Source organism: Vombatus ursinus, unplaced genomic scaffold, assembly GCF_900497805.2.
Source record: "Vombatus ursinus unplaced genomic scaffold, bare-nosed wombat genome assembly UNPS02014158.1, whole genome shotgun sequence".
Taxonomy (NCBI): domain Eukaryota; kingdom Metazoa; phylum Chordata; class Mammalia; order Diprotodontia; family Vombatidae; genus Vombatus; species Vombatus ursinus.
In genome coordinates, this window is record NW_020953936.1 from 996,247 (window position 1) to 1,020,921 (window position 24,675).

Below are 24,675 nucleotides of genomic sequence, written 5' to 3' on the forward strand. Positions count from 1 at the left end.
TTCACTGCTATTCATTCTCTCTCTCTCCACACACGTAAACACACACATATGCACATAGAGTGTTTTTCAAGTTCTATTTACTTCACTCAGCATTGGTGCATGCTTACAATGTAGCAATATTTTATTATATTCTGGCATCATAATATGTTCAGCTGTTCTCATATGATGAGAATATACTTTGTTTCCAGGTCCTTGCTACCATAAAAAGTGTTGCTGTGAATAGTTTGGTATATATTAGACCTTTCTTTCTGTCTGATCTCCTTAGAGCAAACACAGAGAAGAAGGATCTCTGGATCTAAGAGAGGGGCTCAATCTTTTTCATGTCATTAATCCCAACCCTTCTTTGGCAGTCTGGTTAAGACTATAGACCCTTTTCAGAATATTTTTAAGGGGCAGCTAGGTAGTGCAGTGGATAGAGCACCGGCCCTGGATTCAGGAGGACCTGAGTTCAAATTCAGCCTCAGACACAACATTTACTAGCTGTGTGACCCTGGGCAAGTCACTTGACCCCAATGCCTAGCTTAAAAAAAAAAAGAATATTTTTAAGTACCTAAAATAAAATACACAGAATAACAAAGGAAGCCAAATACAATTTTTTTAACCCATCTTAATAGACCCCAAGTTAAGAATTTAGAGCATCAAGGAACCTTAGAGATTATCTAGCCCCTATTTTATAAACGAAAAAACAGGCTGGGAGGAAATGATTTTTTTTTTAAATCATTTTCTCTTATTGGCGCTTATACAAGGTGTCCCAAAAGACTTAGTTTTAAACTATGAAACCTTAAATTTGCCATTAAAACTTTTGGAACACACTGTTTGAGGTTGATGACTAAAAATAGGATTAGGCTATAAGTAGAACACCACTCATTTGTATTACAAAATTGCTCAATACAAATATAAGGTGTTAAAATTAATTGAACATAATATGCATTACTACAATTACTATAAGCAAAGGAATAATTATGAACACAATTTGTATTGCAAAATTTAAGGACTGCTTTAACAGTAGTCTTCTGGTAACATATAAATATATATGTATAATTATGGGAAGACAGCAAGTAACTCAGAGAAGTCTGCAACTAATAAGACTGCAAATCTAAGCCCAGAAATAAAAATACTTTCAACATAACCTCCTCACAATTAGTTAGCCAACATGAGATAAAATTGTATTTAATTTATGGTCCAAGTAAGGCATGTGAATGAGAAAGAATTTGTTATGTTGATTCAAGATAGGGTCATTACCATCTAAAACTATGAAAGAGGGGTGGATAATGGTACTGATAATTCTAGGTGAAATAAAAATAAAAAATCATTTAAGTGGCTTCAGAAAGTAGTTTTGTATTTATATTTCAACATAGATATGTTTAATACTCTGAATTTCTGATTCTTCCAAATAATGTAACCATAAAAGACTAACTACTCATTTCACCCTCCCCACCTACTGCCTCCCTTCATCAACAGGAAAAGGACTGAATCACCTCTCATATTGATATAAAAGGTCAGCCTAAAGAAAGACTGAATCTGGGCTTTCTCTAAAAACTTGCTGGTTCATACCTTCCCTGCAGGAAGGTAATTGTTTTAGCGGAAAACCTCTTCTTACTCCTGCTGGGCTAAAATAAGAGGAAGCTATGGATAATGTCAACAAAATAGTACTTAATTAAGCAGAGTAAAGGCAACACAAATTTGAAAATATTTGCCTCAGATAATCAGCAATGTGGACAATCTGTTAATATATAACTTCTCATTGACTGTATATACTAGTAATTCCATGAAGTATAGAATTAGGCAATGAAGAGTAGTGGAAAATAAACCCACTTTGTTTTATAATGTTTTACAATTTCTTTTTTCTTAAGGATTTTGTCTTTCACATTTACTCAGATTCCAAATTTCCCTGTAGTCTTTCAAATGGCAAAGAAGTAGTGACTGCTGAAATACTTTTTAGAAGCCATCATTTTCTTTCAAGATAGCAGATTAAACCAAAAAACACAGTGAAGTATACCTTGATATTCTTTAATGGTCTATCAAATTTGATGAAAGCCGAGACATACCTTCCAAAGTCATACAAAAAATATCAAATCAATGCAAAATACCAAGCAATACAGTTGAAAGATATCTCATTCCTTTTAGTCAATAGATTGATCTTAACCGTCAAATCAATTCAACAAATATTCAGAGTGCCTACTACCATGGAGGATATAAAATGAGTAAGACAAGGTCCCTTAAGATATAGCAAAAGGCAAAAAAATGATAAAAGACACAAAGTGGTATGGCTCATTTATTGTTTTGTTTTGTTTTTAAATGAAAGAGAGGTACAATTGCAAATATCAGAGAAGCCTTCTGGAGTTGGGTGATATCACTGAACTGGGCTCAGAATAATGGGATAGAATTTCAACAACAAAAATGAAGAAAAAAAGATAAGATGTGATGTGGATGTGATATGGGAAAGAAACTATCACTGGAGATATTGTCTGACAACTAACAAAATAAAATAGCATAAAAATCTTCAACAAAGAAGAGGCACTACTTTAGCACCTTCAAATTAAACCAATAGGTAGATAACATTTTTAGATGACTCATCAGTCTTTGGCTCTCCAATTTAGGTTAATGATACAGACCACCAGTTCTTTCAACAGTTGTCAGTGTGGTCTGTGGACCCCTTGAAGGTCCCCAAGACCCTTTCAGAGGGAATTTTAGGTTAAAATTATTTTCATAATAATACTAAGACATTATTTACCTATAAAAATATTCATTCTCCCTCTTACTTTAGATTACAGCCTCCCTGAGGGCAGGGATTGTTTTTTTTGTTTTTGCTTCTTTTTGTATCCCCAGCAATTAGCACAGTACCTGGCACAAAGTGGGTGCTTAATAAATGCTGACTGATTGCAATCATAGGTCTGTGTGAAGCTGGATTTTCTTCAGATACTTCAAATAAAATATACACAATAAACAATGCAAAAGCAGACATGAGAATCTAGCTGCCTTCTGTTAACTCAAACATGAAAGTAATCTCACTAAATTTTTGTTTTGAAAAGCAGTTATTTTTCTTAAAATATGTTATGTTAACATATAGTGTACTTATTGTTATTATTATTAAATGAATAAATATTTTAAAGCTTTATCACCTTTAATTCTAACATGGTAAGTATCAAAAGTTATAAGTCACATAAACAAAAGTTCTTTGGGTTCCTCAACAATTTTTTATGAGTGTTAAGGGGTATTGAAACCAAAACTTCTGAGAACCGCTGAAACAAAGTATGTTAAAGAAAAAACCTAAGAGTATTTTAGGAAATAACTAACTGATATAGTAGGAGTCACACAACAGATCATCTTTAAGACCTCTTTTGGTTCTAAATGTATGATCTGATTGTCACAGGGAGTTGATGAGCTCAGCTGGTATAAAATTCTCACGTGGAAGAGGCTGGGGAACCTGCTTCTGGAAAGACATGATGATATGTAATAGAAGGGCCAACTCCCCAGTTCAGAGCCATTCTATAACTGGTTCTGGTCTGCCAACGTGATGAGAGACTAAACATTGCTTGGCTGCAAAGTCAGAACTGGAGTGTGTTCAAAAGGCATTAAAGGTCCAAAGCAAGGGCATTCTCATTCCCGGCTGGCTGTCACTGGGCAAGGAGTTTGAGCTGTGGTGGGTCTCTGGGTTGGGGAGGTGCCTCAGGCCCTCTCCTACCTGGAGCTGTCCCAGAATCCAAAGTGCATAGCCTTGCTTTTGCTTCTGTCCTGGTTGTGTACATTCTTTCCTATTAGGTGGAGTATTAGAAATATCTGTTACCTTGCGAGCACTGAAAGGTCAGGAAAGCAAAGTACTAGAAGTCTTGGGGCTGGAGTCTATGCTGGAATTTGTCAGAAACCAGACACTTAGGAGTGAAGTACTGAGAGACCTGCTTAACCCAGACCAGTAATAATAGACATGCAACCTCTTTTACCACCAGCTATGCCACATTTGCTAAGTCTGAGCTCACTATCCTCAGGGACCAGGTGGTAGAGGGGAGTACATGCTGTGTGCTGCCCCCTAGCCCCACCATATGGGAGAATATTTGTATTTCTAGTCTCTATTCTTTCTATATTTTCAAAATAAATATCCTCTTATTAGGCAGCTAAGTGGCCCAGTAAATAGAGCCCGGGCTGCTACTCAGGAAAACCCAAGTTCAAATCTGACCTCAAATACTTCTTGCCTTACTTACCTCAACTGTAAAATGGGGATAAGAATAGCACTTATCTTCCAGGGTTATTGTGTGGATCAAGTGAGATAACAAAATAGTAAAGCTCTTAGCACAGTGGCTGGTACATAATAAGTACTATATAAATGCTGGCTATTATCTTTTATTATTATTTTTATTAAAAGGTAATTGGTGTTAATTGGTTAATAGGTGATTAACAATGGAGAAAACATACTGGAATGATGTCTGATGCCAACAGCATTAGAAAAAAGACCCTAGAATCCTGATTAGGAGATACAGCCAACCTTGATCTGGGAGGGTAAGCCAGTGCAGAGTGTTGTTACATTATAAAAGGTACAAATCATGGCCAAGAAACTGACATTCTGTTGTAAGTTCCAGCCCATTATAAGTAATTCCAAGAAACAGCTAAATGTTCTGTTAAAATGGTCCTCTGTTTTGATATAAGTACGTTGCTCTAAATCACATTAATAATAGGTGGGCAACCTGGAACGAACACACACACACACACACACACACACACACACACAGTTAGGAATAAACAAGTGAAAAATCTGTACTCAAAACTTGGGAAAAGGAAGAAGAGGATGTCACTGACACAAACCTTTCCTTTCCCAAAGTTCCTGAATCAAACCGTGTTTCAGAGGACTGCTGGAGACTTTCAGGTAGGCTTTTCTAATGAGTACTGCTAAACTGTTTGTGGTAAAAAGGAATGAGGGGAGCTGAAGCCCTGAAAATGGCATAAAAACACAGGTCTCCATTACCAGGAGCGGAATAGTAACGATTATACGAACAGATTTGTTGCATAGTACTATTCACCGTAACCAAAATAAAAAATTATCCAGACCATCATTTCAGAGTCCTCTATAATGACGCTCTTCAGACCCTTTCTGTGTAATTATACAGGGTGTCCCAAAACTCTTAGGGCAGTAGTAACCTATTAAAGCTTAAAAAAATCCAGCCTCACGAAGATCTATGATTGGAATAAACAGAAGACATCAACAAAAACTTATTTTAAAAAATCTTATTCCTTTTTGGTAATTGCGGAATGAACCAGCAAGATAAACTAAGGGCTGCAGTTCACCTATTACCATTAACTGTTTAAAGCATAGGCAGCTAGCTAGTGCAGAGTGGGTCCTGGAGCAAGGAAGACTCATTTTCCTGAGTTCAAATCTGGCCTCAGATACTTACAAGTTGTGTGACTCTGGGCAAGTCACTTAACCCTCTACCTCACTTTCCTCATCTGTAAAATGATCTGGGGAAGGAAATGGCAAACTACTCCAGGATCTTTGCGAACCCCAAATGGGGTCACAAACTGCAAACCCCAAATCGGGCCACAAAAAGCCAAACACAACTGAAACAACTAGCACAAAACAAAAAAGCCATCCAAGGTTCTTTTACGTAAAACTCAGATGCAGGTTCATAGAACGGCTTATCTAAGATCTACTAATAAGTGGAAACTAGGGAGGCTGAAAACTGGGACTTGATGAATTGTCCAACCAAAGCTCAAGGTCTGAAAAAAGACCATCAGTCTGTGTGAGACTGGTGGGACTGACAGGCCGGCTCAAAGGATCAGGGTGACTAGCCTTAGCATACATGCCAGTTAGGACAAGAGTTTTAGGAAGCTAAGCTTTACTAAAGAGATTTTTAAACATGGTTCAGATTTGCTTGGTCTGAACTGAAAATAATGACTATAGGAAGTGAATCACAGGAGCTAGAGAGAGATCAGTTTCAGGAATACAGCCACATTGCTCCCTCTAATGTTGTGCCAGTCAATTCTTGGTTAGGTTACAGATATTCTAAAATTACATTCTCCTAACTTTGTCAATCACTCTAGTACCTGAATTATGGTCTTCTTTACTTCGTTCCCTGATATCATCCTCATGAACTTCACTATTCCTTTCAAACAACCCCTCTAAAAACCTGACCACATACTCCTCAACTTGCTTAACTCCAACCACCTCCACGCTGGCCACATGCTGACACGGTCACAACTCAGACCTCTTGGAACTGTACCATTTCCAAGATCTAGAACTTTTCAACAACAATCTCCCAACATAACCTCCTCCTTCTCTCACTGTCTCACACACTAAATCTACTATTCACCACAGCCTCGGCGGGGTCCTTGATCCAAGTCTCCCAATCCCACCTCCCCACTCTGCTTTGGCTTGCTTCCACACCCAGCCTTGATCCAGTGGTTAGTACTTTAATATTTCACAAACTATTATCTAAAAGCTTTTGCTCCCTCAGCTTTCTGCAGGTCCTTATTTATGGATCCTCAAACCTGGGTAACCATCACCACCTGAATTCTTTGTGTTTGCTCCTAGACTACTAAACATTGCCGAACAAAGTCATGGAATAAAGTTAATTTTATCCAGTACAAAATCATGGAACATAACCTGAGCTCCATCCTTGTTGCTTTTTGACAGGCCTACTCTTCAACACATCCTTATCTCATTTTAGAAAATTACTGGTCCAAACTTCCTCTTCTCTGTTGGTTACCAACTATATCCCATTCCCCATACTTAAATAACCCCTACATTACAAAGAAAATTGGGGCCATCTGATGCAAACTTTTTTTTGAAGATCAGAGAAACCTCATTTTACATATACTTAGTAATCAGGATTACAGAATCAGAAGATATGAGTTGGAAGGAACCTCAGTAGCCATGTAATCCAACCCATATACTAAATTATAAAATACACAAGTGGTCAGTCATAGAGTCCCTGCTTGAAAACCTTCAAATAGGGGGAAATCAACTGTCTCTGATGGCAACCAGTGCCACTTGCATATAACTCTAATTGTTAGGAAATTTCTTTAGACATTAATACTAATGTGGGGTTTGAGGAAATTCTAATGGAGTGGTAAGAAGATTCTAATATAAACTATTTAACTAGTTTTAACTATTCATTGATTCAATTGAATTTTCTGGGCCTTCTGTGTTGAGGTGGGGTTAGAATCCCTACCCTTACATTGCACAAACTGTACAGACTCAACGATTTTAATATTTGTTAAACCATACAAAAATAAGCATAATTACCACTGGGAAAGGAGATTTCTCCAGTTCATTAAATAAATAATAATCATCATTCATTAAATAAGCAATATTTAAAGTATTGGGGTGGGAGGTACTTGCTAATTAATGAGACTGCAACAGTATGAATGAGAATGAAAGTATCATAGTGTATCACTGGATTACTCTAGAGCTCATGACGACAATATTTTTAAAGAGATGAGTCAAGTAGCAGGCAGAGGACTAATTCACAAGCAGGGCTGGTTGACTTCATTCCGTCAACTTTGCTTGTGTTGTTGGTCATTTCATTCACGTCCGACTCTTCGTGACTCCATTTGGGGTTTTCTTGGCAAAGATACTGGAGTGGTTTGCCATTTCCATCTTCAGTTAATTTTACAGATGAGGAACTGAGGCAGACAGGGTTAAGTGACTTGTCACACAGCTACTAAGTGTCTGAGGCCACATTTGAATGCAGGAAGATGAGTCTTCCTGACTCCAGACCTGGCACTCTATCTATTGTGCCACCTAGCCACCCATTAGTACTTCTCAAGGGTTTACCTCTTAGCCACTTGGGGGGTAGACCCCTAATTTCAACCTCTTGCCTTTATTTCATACCTCTCCGTGTGCCCATCTCCTTATGCCCATTCAGTTCCTATGACCTGCCTAGCACACAGATCACCTTGTTAACACAGGGTACTTATGCATAAAACAAATAATAATAAATTAATGGTCACAGAAGGAAAAGTGAGAAAGATACTGCAGAGACAATGCAGCCAAACCAGAAAAAGAGAGGCTGCTAAAAGAACATAAGCTTACGGAACAGCGAGAAAGAGGACAGGGCCAAAAGATTGTATGTATGTATGTATGTGTGTGTCCGTGTGTGTGTGTGTGTGTGTGTGTATACACACAGCTGGTAGACAGGAATTCACACATCCTGTGTATATATGTATATACACAGGATGTGTGAATTCCTGTCTACCAACTCCTTTAACCTCCTTTAATACAAAAATTTTGGGGCAGAACAATTTTTTTCTCTCCCCAGCAACATTCCACTGAGTTCACCATGTGACTGCTACAGAAGCTTTTGCTCATACTACCATCACAATGAATTTATTCCTCCAGTTACCTTCTTGATACTTAGTTAATGCAGCATGGACACCCTGGCACATCAATCTGGCTCAGATATTCTCAGCAAGACATTTTTCTATTTAGACTCTTTCCAAATAGATCTAGCCTCAAACAGTATAAAACATTTTAGTTTTTTGTATAGTGCCCCCCAAAAGTCCTGAACACATATTCAAAAAAGTATTTGAGCTATATTAGGGTTACACACACACACACACACCCTTGAGTAGCAACTTAAAGGCTAATTCAAATCTATTTGGTTTAAAACTTATCTACCCCATAGAAACCCTGCTTCAAAGTACACCTGAATGGAAGGTTTTAAACAGAAAAACACCACCAAAATCCAGAAATTAAAAAACAAAGGAAAGCGGTTGTTTCTCAGTGGAGTAATAGTGATGGATAACCATATAATGCCAACCTATCTTTGGGGGTTAAATATTACATTCTGGTCAACCTCTAGGCAACATTTATGTTTGCCATTATGTTGACTTCCAGACAAGTTAATCCATCACCTAGATAATGTTTATTAACATCCATCAAATTAAGAGATGTACTTCTGTACTCAATGTTCTTATCCTAATGGTGGCTTAACTGGTAGCAGCTATCTTCACTTACAGGGAAAGCTAGGTGGGGAAGTGCAGAGTGCTAGGGTCTCATCTTCTTGAGTTCAAATTTGGCCTCAGCCATTTCCTAGCTGTGTGACACTGGGCAAGTCATTTAACCCCATTTGCCTCAGTTTACTCATCTGTAAAATGAGCTAGAGAAAGAAATGCCAAACCACTCCAGTGTCTTTGCAAAAAAAAAAAAAACAAAAAAAAAACCAAACCCCAAATGAACTCATGAAGAGTTGCACACAATTGAAAACTGACTGAACAATTTCATTTGTTAGCAAATTTTTCTAAGGTTTTTATAGAATTTACCACCATATGAAGCTTACCACCAAACTCAAGTACAAGGTTTATACAGCCCTACAGGTTTTCCTCATCATTCTTTTTTTCACTCCATAAAGCTGACCTTTTTTTTTTTTCTGGTTTCTAAGTCAGTTGTTAGTGTATTAGTCTATTTCCTGATCCTAAATAAAAAAGCTACAATGTAAGGAAGATGGTGATACTTTGGAAAACTTTTTTAAAAAGAACATTACAGCAGTCGTGATGGTGATAGTGATTATTCTGGATAGATTTAGATAGTTACATTGGTAGACAAGATAACATTAATTTTATTTAATTACTCCATAAGCATTACTTATGTGTATATAGTATTTATTATTAACAAATATAGTTCTTCCATTAAAGCTAAAAATATATTAGTAATAATATTATAATAATTAGTAATAATAATAGCATTTATATAGCGTCACACAACAACCCTGTGAGGTGTATATGTGAACATCTCTCTATATTTTTATATATACATATACCTTTTTTAATGTCCAAATCTTTCAGCTCATAAGAACATAGATTTAGCCCTTCTGTCAAAATCTCTAAATATAAAGATGAGGAGTAACAGTCATCATTCAATGTCATTAAACAATATTAAAATTATGAGCTTTAATAATCAGTAGATTAAAAGAATAAGTACATAATTTATCTTGAAGCCCTTCAGGACAGGCTTTTTTCTTCCTTTTGAATCTGGAGTTTTTCCAGAGAACTGGAACATCTGTATATAACAGGTGTGTTTGGAAAGTGGCATATAAATCAGACCTTAAGAAATTAAGTTATGGGGCCAAGCTTGTCCCTGAAAAATGTAAGAAAATGTTCCTCCCTTTCTTCCTTGCAGGTGTGGGAGAATATGAGTGTGGAACACTGCATGTACTCTCAGACTCAATTGATACAGTGATTACTTTTGCAGAACTTTTTTTTTTTCTTTTCCTTTTTATTTCTTGTTGTTACAAAGGCTGGCTCACTGGGAAGGGGAAGGAACAGATACATTTGGAAATGAAGATTACATAGAAACAAAAGATACTGATAAAAATTTAAATCAAATGTATTTGAAAACACAGGGCCAAATGAGTGGGTCAGCAAATCCTATTGGGAATAAATTTGTGAAATGAGTTTTTTGTAAAGCAAATAATTATTCATTTAACTTTTGCTTACAATCTAATTTACAGCATATATAGAAGAGCAATATTTTACATCTGGCCTTCTTTCTGTGTTTGATGTGATTCATCTCTCACTTTAACAAAAATTGTTGCCATTTTACCCACCACCAAAGATGTTTTTAAACGAGGATTTTTTCCCCTTTCTATTTGGTAAAGTTACTGACAATGTCAAATGAGTTTATTTATTGAACTGTTAGAAATCTGGCAAGGAAAGGCATATGACAGTGGATAAAATAACTATTTAAAAATAATGGCAACAATTGGGGGAGTTGGGAGGGTGAGAAAATTAATGCTTGTTAATTAAAAAAGAGCTATATTAAAAAGTAATGGCAAATAAAATTTGAAATTAAAAAGTTTTTTGTTAAAGCAGTATGCTAAATATGCCTACTTGAGTGAACTCAGGTTTTCAAGCCTGGAGCGTTTTGGATGTGGTGGCAGACTCCAGACAGCTATAGAGAATGCTGACAAAGGCTACAGATTCGTGGATTTGCACGAGGGGCAGAGTTAGTGAAAAAGTTTTGAAGAGACACAAATGGTGTCAGACTCTCTGTCAGACCGGCTCCAGACACATGGAGAGAGAGAGACTTCAGAAGCTAAGGACTTGTAGGAGAAGCCAGATCTTCAACACGTCCCTGGTTTCCTGCTTAGATAAATGGGTTTGCTTGCTATTCAATGGCATGGTCTTTTGTGTAAACAGTGTTTGGGAGGAAGGAGTTACACCTGCTGGTATAAATTTGGGTTAACTCTTCTTCCTCCCTTTAAAAGACAGCACCAGGCAATAGTTTCTGTTTTGAATCTAAAATAATGACTTTAAAAGAGTTAAAAAAAAAATTGGGAGGGGGCCAATACTATAGATATATTTTTAATCCACTATTCCTCTCAGAGATTGGAGAAAAGAACACTGTGCCTCATGGTCCTTCTCCTATTCCCCATACCTCCTTCAAAGCATGAATCAGAGCCTCCCTTGGAGAGGAAGGGAAATAAGGAAGAAAATAAGTATTTAAGTGCCTACTATGTGCCAAGCACTCACTAAGTGCTTTACAAACATTATCTCATTTGATACCAACAACCTGGGAGGTAAATGTTATTATAGTGTCCTCATTTTACAGCTGAAGAAACTGAGGCAAACGGGTTAAATTACTTGCCCAGAGTCACACAGCTAATAAGTGTCTGAGGCTAGATCTGAACTGAGGTTGGAGAGATGGGCAAGATTCCTGAAATATCTGTCAATGCCTCCTTTGAGACACATGTAGACAGCCCACTGGAAATACACATCTCACACAGACACATACAAAAGATGGATACAATGCTTTATTAAAAATACCATTTTTGAATGAATGAAAAGGATTTAAGCACTTAACTGTATGCCAAGAACCCTGCTAAGTACTGGGGATGTAAACAGAAAAGATAGAACCAGATCTCAAGAAGCTTACATTCTACCTTGATGACATAATTCTGAAAATCACAAGAAAAAGAATCCGACAAGGCAGTGAGGTGGCATGGCAGACAGAATGCTAGGTCTGCAGTCAGGAAGACCTGATTTCAAATTGGCCTCAGATACTAGCTGTGTGACCCTGGGCAAGTCACTGTTTGCTTCAGTTTCCTAATTTGTAAAATGGGGATAATAACAGTACCTCCAACCTCCAAGGGTTGTTGTAATGATCAAATGAGATAATATTTGTAAAATACTTTGTAAAACTTAAAGTGCTGTATAAATGCTAGCTCTTATTATTATTGTTGTTGTGGTCATAACAGAATTTGAGAACTACGAAGGACAACCAGAGTCCCCTCAATATCATAAATAAGTAGTCATCTAACTTTTGCTTCAAGGACTCCAGTGAAAGGGAATTATTACCTCCAGAGGCAACCTAACCCACTTTGGAATTGCTCTCATTGTTAGGAAGATTTTTCTTACACAAAGCCATTAAATGTATCTCTTTGCAACATTTACCCATTACTCCTATCTGCCATTTAATAGTTTTGTGACCTTGGGCTTCAACTCTCAAGCCCTCAGTTTCCTTAGCTATAAAATGCTTAGATGAAATTATTGCTAAAGTCTCATCCAGCTGCGTGATATTCCATCATTCTGTTAGTCTGAGAAAGTTATAAACTTTACTCACATTTACTGTTTTGTTCTCAAGAAAATGTAACCAGAGTGTAAACACCCTTTTCCTAACTGTTTTTGATGACCCTTAAATATAAAAACCAATGTTTTGTGAAATATCAAGTCATGATCTACTGATTTGCTAGACTAGTGATCAGTATTCCTTGGTGGGCTTTTGTAATATATATATAGGCTAAAGTCGGGGAGAGAGAGAGGGAGAGAGAAAGAGAGAGAAAGGGGGGGAGGGGGAGAGGGAGAGACAAAAGAGAGCCCCTTACTGATTATTAGCATATGAAAAGAGTAACACAATTGTGGAGAGCTACCCAGCCTTCCCCTCCCCTCACCATAGGCCCAACAACCCAGGGTAGCAGAAGTAAGCAGTTCCCAATGAGAAAGCAAAAGAACAATCAAAAGAGTTTAGTACCTAGAAGAGATATATGTATAAAAAAGAATGGTATGATGCTAATGAAGAAAGTAGTTAAAAAATCCGAAAAGAAAACCAGGTTTTCCAATTAAGGAGAAGGGGAAGAAGGGAATAAACATTCATATAGCACCTACTAAATGTCAGGCATTTTGCGAAGCACTTTTTTTTTTAAACAAATATTATCTCATCTGATCCTCACAACAACTCTAGGAGGTAGGTGATATTATTATTTTCATTTTACAGCTGAAGAAGCTGAGGCAGACAGAAGTAACTTGCCCAGAGTCACACAGCTGGTAAGTGTCTAAGGGTAGATTTGAACTCGGGTTTTCCTGACTTCCCCAACAATTAAGTTATCAGTCATGGTCTATTGGCACATTCATAAAAACAGAAGGTAAAAAGATAAACTGCTAATTTCTATTTACAAACACATAAAGTGGATTCTCTTTGTCTTTTTTAAATCTCAAATGAAATGTCACATCTGAAATGACTGTCAGTTTGTTTCTCCAAAAATAAAAAATATTGTATCAAATTAGCTCATGACACCACACTGCTATCCCTACAAATAAATCAAATGACTTTTTGATGCCAAGACAAAAATCATGCTGGGCACAAAGAATTAAAGTCAAAACTAAAGAACATTCTTTATATATGATATGTACTTGTCGAGCTGCCTCATTTATAATGTTCAGAGTTATTGATGAAAAGTCATTGGATCTGGAATAAGATCAAGGCTCCCACCTTACTCTGGGGGGGTTGGGGGAGAACCACAGCTAAATACTTTAATCTCTCTGAGTCTCAGTTTCTCCACTTGTAAAACAGGGTTAAATAAAACTTTTATTACCTATCTTACAGAGGTGTTTTGAGAACAAAATGAGAAAACTTAAGAGAAATTATTTTACTTTTGAGAAAATAAGAAATAACTGAAAAGCATTATATAAATGCACTAGTATTTTTAATAATAATATTAATAACTATAATAAAAAAACTCATTTTATATAATTATAAATACTAGTGACCCTGGGTAAACCACATGCCTTCTGTTTGCCTCAGTTTCCTCACGTATAAAAGTGGATAATAATAGCACCTACCTCCCAGAACTGCTGTGAGGATCAAATGAGATTAATATTTGTAAAGCACCTGGCATGGTGCCTGGCGCATAGTAAACTCTATATATATGTTAGCAATTATTATTACTATTATTATTATTACACCTACCTCCCAGGATTGTTGTGAGGATCAAAGGAGATAATAATTGTAAAGTACTTAGTACAGTGCCTGGCACACTATTCAAATATTGTTGTTGCAATATCACTATTATTAACAATATCATGTTATTGATATAACAATTAGCATTTATTTTTCATAATTAATATTATGAATATTATGTTATAATAATTCTGATCTTTTGGGGGTCACCATCCATAATGCCTTAAGAGCATAGCTGCCCTATAATCAGTGTTTTGTTTTAAACAGAGTTCAACATTAAGGGCCAACTATGTGTAAGCACTAGGGTTACAAAGACAAAAAAAAGGAAATTAATCTCCCATCAAAGAGCAAATATTCTACCAGGGCATGAGGGGTGATACAACATATATGTTGTATCCACATGATCCTGTGAGTCTGAAAAATAAAATAAACTTTACTTACTTGACCTCTTGTTTCCAGGGCTAACTAATGAGGTTAAGAACTTTTTACTCTTTAATAACACAAGACCACTAACCAAAAAGAGAAAGACAAAAAATAAAATTCTTCTTTTGACAGATCCATGACTACTTCAGGAAGGCTATTCCCTCCACTGATGAAACTGCTCCACCCTTTTTCATTCTAGGATTCCTCAGTCTTTCAGAAATCCTTTTCAGAGATTAATTCAGTGTGCTGGAGGCCTTCAAAAAAAACCTCCACTAAAAGTTTAAAATAAAAGACAAATAACATAATGAACATAAGACAAATAACATCTCATTTTGAATGGTAAATATATCTTTAAAAAAAAAACTAGGAAAATATACTCTCATCTAGAAGAAAGAAAACAAATGTTTACTCAACATCAAATGTATACAAACTACACCTACAAGATGATGAACTTTCTCTAGAAGAAAATTCAATTAATCATTCCACCATCACAAATATATATAATAAAACTTTTTCAAGAAGTTTCACAAATTAGCCATTTTAACAATCTGTTCTAGAATTCAGGCCTAGGTCCCATGTCAGGTCCCAGAGTTAGCAGCACATAGACTGAATACCAAGAAAAGGATAAGCCCAGAGCACAGAAGGAATGGGTTAATAATAACACATTACAATGGGAAAGAACTTCTCCACTCCAACTGAGAGATCAATCTTTACATTGAGAAGGACATAGTAGGAAGATTCAAATGGGAACTAAAACCTTTACCTAAATACATTACATTCCAGGGCACTGAATGAACCTACAAACATGATTAGTAAACTATTGTTTCTGAAGATTTATGAGCAATGGCAGGAAGTGTTCCAGTCATAACTTTTAAAAAAGGCAAATTCAATGAACCTGATGAAACTCTAAGACAAAAAGTACAAAACTGATTATTAAAATGCTCACTTTACCTCATCTTCTAAAATAGTGCGGGAAGAATGGTGAACACCAAATAATACCATAAGGAATGAAAAATACAAGGTGTCCCAAAAGTCTTAGTGCAGTTCTAAGCCTTTTGAGATGCCCTTTATAATTTATTTTAACAGGAGGATGTTATTGATGTGGAAATTATTCCTGAATCAGCTGTGTACAGCACAAACAGGAAGAATGAATAATAATGAGAAAAAGATATGGCTTACAAGTCATGTTAAAAGCATTTATTAAGCACCCACAATGCTAAGGCACAAGGCACTGTGCTAAGTACTGGAGATATGAAGAGAGGCACAAAATCGTCCCTGCTCTTGAGAAACCCAATCTAATGGTGGAGATAACATGCAAACAACTATGTACAAACAAGATATAGTTGATCCAGGAGGGGGAATTTACTAGCACTAAAGGAAATCAGCAAAGGCTTCTTTATTTGTAGGTGGGATTTTAGCTGGGACTTACAGAAAACAGGGAAGCCAAGAGATAGAAATGAGGAAGGAGAGAATTCCAGGGATGGGAAAATGCCAATGAACATGCCAAGAATCAGGAAATTCAGTGTCCTATGTGAGGACCACCATTTCTATCAATAATTTGCAAATATAAAAGTGATGGTAGTAATAACTGACATCTATATAGTGCTTACAATTTGCAAAGTGCTTTTACAAACATCCTATCTGAGTCTCCTGTTACCCCCAGGAAGCATATACTACTTACGGGTATTAGTGACCCATTTTATAGCCAAAAGGCTCAAGTACACACAACTTGTGTCAAAGGTGAAATAAAGACAAAAAGCACATATTACTTGTCCAATCTGCAGATGACAAAAAGCCTTGAGGAATAACTAATTTGTTTTAAAAAAAAATGAGATTAAAAAAAAAAGCCAGAAACAAACAAGATATTTAATAGTAAAGTCCTAGCACTTAGGTTCAAAAAATAAATCTTATAACAAATAAATAAATCTTACAAGTACCAGGTGAGGCGCACATGGTTAGACCTGCCAGTTTTAGCAGAGCTAAATGAGTCAATGCAACAAAGCTAATTTGATCTTAAATTGAAAAGGTCAAAGTATAGGGTCCAAGAGAAGGTTAGTGATAGTCAAACTGTATTCTGTCCCTGTCTGAATATAATATTCCAAATATGGTCCAGTCTAGACATACATTAAAAAGAATATTGATAAGTTTGAGGATGTCCAGGGAAGAGTAACCAGCATGGAGAAACACAGTCTTAAACTAGAGATGATTCACCTGAAGAAAAACATGTTGGATTTTTTTTTGTTACAGCAAAGAATTACAAACAAAGTAGATGCCCATCAATCTGGGAATGGCTAAACAAATTGTGGTACAAGAATGTAATGGAATATTATTGTGCTGTGAGAAATGACTTATGTGATGAATACAGAGAAGAAAAAGATCTACATGAAGTGATGCATACTGAAGTAACCAAAGCCAAGAAAACAATACACACAATGATGTCAAAAATGTAACTGGAAAGATACACACATACATACAAATCAGTAGTGAATGCTGCAAAACTATAAGGAACAAAGTATGGCTCAAAAGAAGAGAAGAGGCCCCACCTATTTACAGAAGTGGGAGGTACAGAAGTGTTGTACAGGGAACATGTTTTCAAACTTTTTTGAAGCATTAATCAGTTATGCTGTTTTTTTCCTATTCTTTTTCCTTTTTTCTTTAAAAAATACTATTTGTAATATGGAATGGTTCTCAAAGTGAGAGATCCTGGGAGAAACGATGATATAAAAACAGACCAACAAAATCTTGTTTTTAAGAAATGAAAAGCATGATGGGGGGGGCAGGAGGATGGGATAGAATTTAATCACATGCTAAAATATTTGAAGTATTGTCATTTGGAAGAGGAACTAGACATTCTGCTCAATCCAAAAGGGTAGAAATAAAACCAGTTGGCAAAAGGTAAAGGAGGAAGATTTCAGCTCAAGACCTTTCTAATATAAATACCTGTTTCAGTGAGCTTAGTGAATAAGAAAAGTGGAATGAATGGGTTGCCTCAATAAGTAATCTTCAAGCAAAGACCTGATGACCACCTATAGAGAATACCATAGAAATGATACATGCTTCAGTTAGTAAAGTAGTTAACTTCTGAGGTCATTTCTAACTCTGAAATTCTATGATTCATATAAGTTCATAAATACCTTCTGGGTATGGTCCTATAGAGTTTACAATTTAACAAAACAACAGTTCAGTATATTCCCAGTTCAAAATACTCCCTTAAAATATTATATTTTAAAGTTCCTAAAGTTTTGAATATAAAACCTCAAAATCTATTTATCTTAATTATCCAAAAATGTCCCCATCATCTTAATAGCCAACTTTCAATTGATGATTTTTAAAAAATATCTGCATCTAGTTGTTAATTCCACCCTTCCAACTAAATACTTCTAGGTCATCTCCAACCTAACCACATCTATTAAATAGTTTATGTTCAAGAAATTCTGATATCTCTCTGAAATCAGCCTTGCCATAGAGAACGTCCCGGGAAGTTCTGGTGTTCTCTGGGCCAGATCAGTGGTAAGAGTAGCTGAGAAAGAGAGAGCAACAGTATCACCTCAGTTTCAGATACAAGTTTTTTCCTGAGCCCCACATAGCCTGGTCATCATCTGGGAGTTGAGAGGTACCTTCAAGGTCATATCTTGTGAAGCCTACAATTTCAGAGTTAAAAAAATTCTTAGACATCTAGTTTCTTAATTTTACAGATGAGAAAAATGACACCCACACAAGTGAAGTAGCTGCTAAGATAGCTGCAGACTAAAGACTAGAACTTAATTTTCCTGATCCTCAGGTCTGTGCTCTTTCCACTTCATCCTCTTACCTTTTCATCAGTAGATTCAGAAGACCATGCCAAGAGATGAAAACATCCCGAAAAAGCTGAAGAGTCTGTAGTAAACACTCAAATGCTCACTATTTCTTTACATTATTAGATTAGTCAGGTCTTCAAGAACCTAAGCAGTTCCCCTACAGCATACTTTACCTACTCCTTATGGTTCATTATCAATCAGCGTAACTAATTTCCAAATAATCAGAAAGGCAGAAATAACCACTTAAATGTAATTGTGTCCCAAATCTGCTATAAGATATTTACATGATTTATTCTCCTAGTTTAAGTATCAGACACTATTAGAACAGTTTAATTTTTATGTTCTTCCCTACAGAAGTGAAAAGAAAAATTCAATCTAAATATCAGTGAAAGCTCCTAAGAATAACCCTTCCATTTCCTTTTCTCAAACATATTTTAGAAGATAATTAAAGAGAAAACTAAGGAAACACCACTTCAACTGCACCACTATACCCAGAGCCAGCAGAATCATGCTCTTTTATGCCAACTGCTGTCAAGACACACCGCTATTGTTTCTAAAAAGTCCTGTGAGGGCAGAGATTTTCTTACCCCCCCCAAAAAAAGATAAAAATAAATAACAACCCTTAACAAAATGGGCAAATGTTTCCAGAATGTGTTATCTAGAACACCACCATTCTAACCTCGGAGGGATTCAGGGCTATCACTTAGAGGCAGCCCACTCACTAGAGGGGTTACTTTCCCCTCAAAACTGAAGTTCAAGAATACGAAAGATACTTCTCTCTCCTTTACCCCCCCAGACACCTTAGCATTTCTATAGATTCTCTCTTTAATATATGTCACAGCTAATTAGTTATTTACATATACAAATGTATATATGTATGTGTATATAGGCATACATATGAATACGTACATATAACCTTGTAATAAATTTTCAGCTTTTAAGCATAACCTAAGTTCAATTGAACACAGTAATAAATAAGGCCACCTATATGGTTTTGATTAAATTTCTTATAAAGGAAAATTTTTCCAGAACAATAACTCTAGCAGGCTGTTTTGTTTTGCCTTTTTTTTTAAATCTCCAACGCCTAGTGAAGTGCCTGGCACACAGTAGGCACTTAAAACAAATGCTTGTAGAATGAGTAACTGATTGACCTTCAGTCTCAAAAAACACGTTATAGGTTCAAATGAAATGACTGAGCCAACCCTCTTAAAGTCTCAGAAGTACATGTCATAGTTCAAAAGTGAGACCTACCATGAGTAATCTAATCAACACCTAATACAGGACAAATATTTCTAAAGATGTACCTTATACAAAGCTTCCTCTCCAAAGCAAACATCAGGGATGGCCCCTTTTCTAATGAAATTTCAGGACTACACACCATAGATAAATTATTTCACAGATGTCATTACCGAATGCTAATCACCATTTGTTAATACTACACTCTTCGTAGATATGTTAGGATTAAAGACAAAAAGGTCTAGCTGGAAGACAATTAGGAAATTTATGAATCAGGCTATTCCAATATGAAAAATAATTAGCTTAGGATCTTAAATTTTGACTGCCTATATAAAACTCAAAATTCAAACATAATATGAACTGTATGGGGGTACTTTATCGTTAGAGCAGCTGACATAAATCTTGCACAACAGGGTTCTAATTAAAGAATTTGCTAATTATTCTTTCATCTTCAGCACTGACAAAGATTGAGAAGGAAGAGAACTTTTGTTAAAGCACTGACTACTGCTCAAAGAAAATCAAAGGGAACTCTATGAAATAGCAATATAGTAAAGAACTACTAAATCTCCAACACACTGTCAATCACAATTCCAAGATGATAAAAAGCTATTACTCAGTTAACTTTCAATCCCTTCTCCTCTAGATCAGATACTCTGACCCCCTCCTTTGTCCCATTCTCTCTTCCCCTCTAAAGTAAGCCAACCTTCTTTTCCTTTCTTCCCTACCTTTATCAAATAATTTTTTCCTTCACTTTCTATCTACTCAAGAAAAAGGATTCCTCCAGTCTCTCCCCTTCAAGCTGCACCCCCAGTAAAAATAAAACCACTCCAAAATCCAAAAGAAAATTCCACTTCACCCTCCGGGTCATCGCTCCCATTATCTCGTCCCCTTCCTCACACATCAGTGTCTAATCTACGGAACTTCCTTCACTCCCGCACGGCAGCACCGACTTCTTATCCTTGGGACCCTTTCATTCTCCCCCGGGACCGCCCCCGGGTCCAGGGGTTCTCAAGGTGTGGTCTTAAGTGGCAGCTCGCCGCGTTTCTTACGGGAACCGTGCGGGAAAGCACGTGTTCACTTTCATTTGGGGTAAAGTGATTTGATGGAATTTCTTTTTTTTAAAGAAACTGACAAACTCACTTCGGTCTCATCAAAAGCGAGGAAGGTCTTGCATTAATTAAGGTGGAAGATTTCTGCTGAGAAGGGGGGGGTTGGAGACTAAGGGGAGGAGGACGGTTTGCAAGGCTGGGGGGAGGAAGGGCTGCAAAGCGCCAAGCAGGTGAGGCACGCGGGTGGTCCCACGGCTCTCGGGCACTGCCTGAACCCCCGGCCGAAAAGTTTCAGAATCATTCACAGCCCTGTTACCTCACCCTAAAACTCTTTCTGAAAGCCCTGCAAACGCTGGGGCTCCTTCTCCCCTGCATTCCCTACACTTCTCATTCCGTTTTTTCCCCTTTTTACATTTCCCCCCCCCGCGCTCTAGTTTCCTTTTCCCCATAACCAGCTTCTTTCTTCCCTCCCCCTGCCGAGATGCCCCAACATCTGCCCTTCCCTACCCCATCCCCCTCCCCAGCCCCGGGGGAAAGTGTCAGTCAGCCGAACTGAACATCTGGGCAAGTGAGCTCGCGGGTCTTCCGCACCCCCCCACCACTTGCCCCAGCGAGCCTGGGGAGGGTTGGGGTCCCGTCCCGCCCCGCCCCCCGCCGGCTCCCCGGCGCCGGCCCCGCCTCGTTTCCCCAGCCCCCCTACCTGCTCCGGGGGCTCTGCTGCCGGCGCCGCCGGGGGCCGCCCTGTGCTGCCCGGGGCCGGTAGGGCCGGAGGCGGCGTGGCCCCCGGCGCCCCCTCCCCCGGCCTCGGGGCGATGCGGCTGCCACGGGTGGCGGTGGCGGTGGCGCCGGCCGTGCTCCAGGAGGGTGGCCCCGGGCGGCGGCGGCGGGAAGGGAGCGGCTGCGGCGGCGGCGGCCGGAGCAGGAGCGGCGGCGGCCGCGCTTCCGCTCATGGCGAGCCGCCGGGAGCCCCGGGCTAGGCGGGAGCGGCTCTGCTCGGGAGCGGCCTGGGCCCGGCCGGGCGGCGGCGGCGGCGGCGGAGAAGGAGGAGGAGGCGGCGGCGGAGGAGGCGGGGAGCCCGAGCGGGAGGAGGAGGCGAGGGAGGAGGCAGCGGCGGCGGCTCCCAGCAGGAGGAGGAGCAGGAGCAGGAGCAGGAGCGCGAGCCCGGGAGCGGCCCCAGCCCGGGAGGAGCGGCCGAGGAGGAGGAGGAAGCGACTGGGGAAGGAGGAGCGGAGGAAGAGGAGGAGGAGGAAGGGACCGCCGTCGGTCGGCGCGGACCCTGGGGCTCCCGGCGCCGCTGCTCAGCTGTCCTGGGGGCCGGCCTGGAGAGCGCTGCCCGCACTGCTAAGCGGCCGGACGAGCTCGGGGATGGGCATCGCCCTCCCGCCTCCGAGCTCGGGGGGTCTGGACGGCGCGGCCCCGGCCCCGGCCCCGGTCCCGGTCACGGTCCCGGTCCTGGTCCTGGGGCACGGACGGAGCGGCCCGGCGGCGCGGAGCTGGCGCGCGTGGGGGGTAGGCTTCCGGGCACGGAGCGCAAACTAAGTTCAGGGACCAAAGTGGACGGAGGAGGAGCGCGGTCACGACGAGCGAGCGCCCGCCCCTCCGCAGCCGCGGCCCCTGGGAGTGGGGCTGGCGGGGGGAGATGGTCTGGGAGCCCCGCCCGCCCCAGGGGATCCCCGCGGGTGCCCAGGGCTGCAACTTCCTGCCTCCCCCAGTTTTCCAGAAGATGCTCCCCAACTCCCCCCCCCCCCCCCCCCCCCTCCTCCCCCCCCTTCCTCCCTCCCCTCTCTCTCGCTCTCCTGGTTTGTTCCTGGTAAGTCAGTCCGTCTATCTCCATCTACTCTTCTCTTCTCTTCTCTTCTCTTCTCTTCTCTTCTCTTCTCTTCTCTTCTCTTCTCTTCTCTTCTCTCCCTCTCTCCCCTCTCTCTCGCTCTCCTCTCCTGTCTTTCTCTCGCTCCTCTTCTCTCCTCCTCCTCCCTTCTTTCCTTCTCTCTCTCTCGCCCCTCCCCCCTCTCTCCCCTTCTCTCCCCTCCTCTCCCCTCCCTTTTCTCGTCTGTCTTCTCTTTCTCTTCTCTCCTGTCTCCCTTGTCTCTCTTCTCTTTTCTTTCTCTCCTGTCTCTGTCTTCTCATAATCTCTCAGTCTCTCCCCCCTTTCCCCCCTCCCCCCTTCTCTCTTGCTGTTTCTCTCCTCTCTCTTCTCTCACACTTCCCTAGTCTCCCCCCTTCCTTCTCTCCTCTCTCTCTCTTCTCTCTCTCACTCTCCTCTTTTCTCTCGATTCTCTTCTCTCCTCCTCCTCCTTCCTTCCTTCCTTCTCTCTCTCTCCCTCTCTCTCCCCCTCCCCTCTCTTTTCTCGTCTTCTCTTTCTCTCCTCTCGTGTCCCCCATGTCTCTCTTTTCTTTCTTTCTCTCCTGTTTCTCTCAGTCTCTCTCCCCCCCTTTCTCCCTCTCCCCCCTTCTCTCTTGCTGTCTCTCCTCTCTTTTCTCTCTCACTCTTCTCTCCTCTAGTCTGCCTCCCCTTCCATCTCTCATCTGTCTCATCTCTCTCTCCTCTCTCTCTTTTCTCCTCCCACTTGTATCTCTTCTCTCTCCTCTTTTGTTCTCCATGTCTCTCATCTTTCTCTTCTCTCTCTCTTTTCTCTGGTTTCTCTTCTTCTTCTTCTTCTTCCTCCTTTCCCTCTCTCTCCCTCTCTCTTCCCCCCCCTCTGTCCCTCTCTCTCCTCTCCTCCCTCTCTCTCTTTCTCTCTCTGTCCCTCTCTCTGTCCCTGTCTCTCTCTCTGTCTGTCTGTCTCTGTCCCTTTCTCTGTCCCTGTCTCTCTCTCTCTGTCTCTCCCTCTCTCTTTCCCTCCCTTCCTCCCTCTCCCTCTCTCTCTCTCCTTTCCCTCCCTCTCTATCTCTCCTTCTCCTTCTCTCTCCCTCTCCTCATCCCTTCTTTTCCCTTTGCTGCAGCTGAAAAAGAAAAAAAATTATCCCTTGCATTCTTAGGATCCCTGTGTATGTGTTGTTACCTCAGTTGACTCTTCTACATCTTACAGATACTAACCAATCTCCTCCAATCCAGGGAGAGGGTTAAAGGAGGAAGGGAAAGGTATGATGGGGCTGAGCTTCTCACATGTTTAAAAAAATATATGTTGAAGCTTAGAAGGAGACACTGAAAAGGAAATCTGAAAAAATTTCCAGGATACTCATGACATCTCTGGCCTGAAGCCCTGCTTCAGAAGGCAAGTACAGAAAGTCCTGAAGGTACCTTCGTGTTCATCCAATCCATATGCTTAGTTTGACAGAATAGGAAATGGAGACCAAAGAGTGGGGACCATAGTGGTTGCATATGGTCACACAGGTAGTCTGAACTTGAACCCAGACCCTCTGACTCCAAAGCTAGCTTTCTTTTTTATAATACCATGCTTTTTTTTCTCTCTCTCTGTTCCCACCCCTGCATTTGCACACACTTTTTATTTTATATTTAGTTTTGCTCCATGTTTTATGGATAATTATAAACATCATCAAGGGTCTAGATAGCTGGCCAAGAAGGGTTTAGAAGATGTTGGTAATGGAGTTGGGTTGAAAGGAGTGTCTTCATATAGTTAAGGAGGCGTTTAAGTCTTGCTAAAAGTTTGTTCTTAAGAATATATTTGGTATACCCTTCAAATGCCCTTTTTCCTTTCTCCCCCTATATTAGGTATTTATATTCCCTGTGTCTTTACCCTAAACATTGTCATGCATTTGCTCACTTTTTTTTTCACTTGGCACAGTGAAATGAGTACTGGACTTGCAGTTAGAAGAAGTAGAAAGCAGGCTGGACCTGGAGTCAGAAAACCTGGATTTGATTTCTATAGGATGATAAATTTAGAGCAGATCTCAGTGATCTTTTCCAGAGGTTCCCAAAGTGGGCAGTACCACCCTCTGTGGGGCACTGGAATGAGGTGGGAGGGGAAGGCCAGTAGTAGCTTTTTCAATTAGAGGCATTGAATAAAAATAAGGGGGCAGGGGAAGCATAAGGAAAGAAGAGAGA

The 24,675-nt window shown here is 39.7% G+C and overlaps 2 protein-coding genes across 5 annotated transcripts in view; one reads left to right on the forward strand and one right to left on the reverse strand.

Moving 5' to 3' along the window:
* The window catches only part of RNF38 (ring finger protein 38), a 199,315-nt gene extending 177,905 nt beyond the window's left edge, over nt 1-21,410 (reverse strand). For all 4 annotated transcript variants that reach the window (XM_027859056.1, XM_027859055.1, XM_027859054.1 and 1 more), the window contains exon 1: nt 21,370-21,410. The gene's annotated coding sequence lies outside the window, so the exon portion shown is untranslated. The remainder of the gene's footprint in view (nt 1-21,369) is intronic.
* A 737-nt stretch (nt 21,411-22,147) lies between these two features.
* The window catches only part of MELK (maternal embryonic leucine zipper kinase), a 104,949-nt gene continuing 102,421 nt past the window's right edge, over nt 22,148-24,675 (forward strand). The window contains exon 1 of the mRNA XM_027859072.1: nt 22,148-22,178. The gene's annotated coding sequence lies outside the window, so the exon portion shown is untranslated. The remainder of the gene's footprint in view (nt 22,179-24,675) is intronic.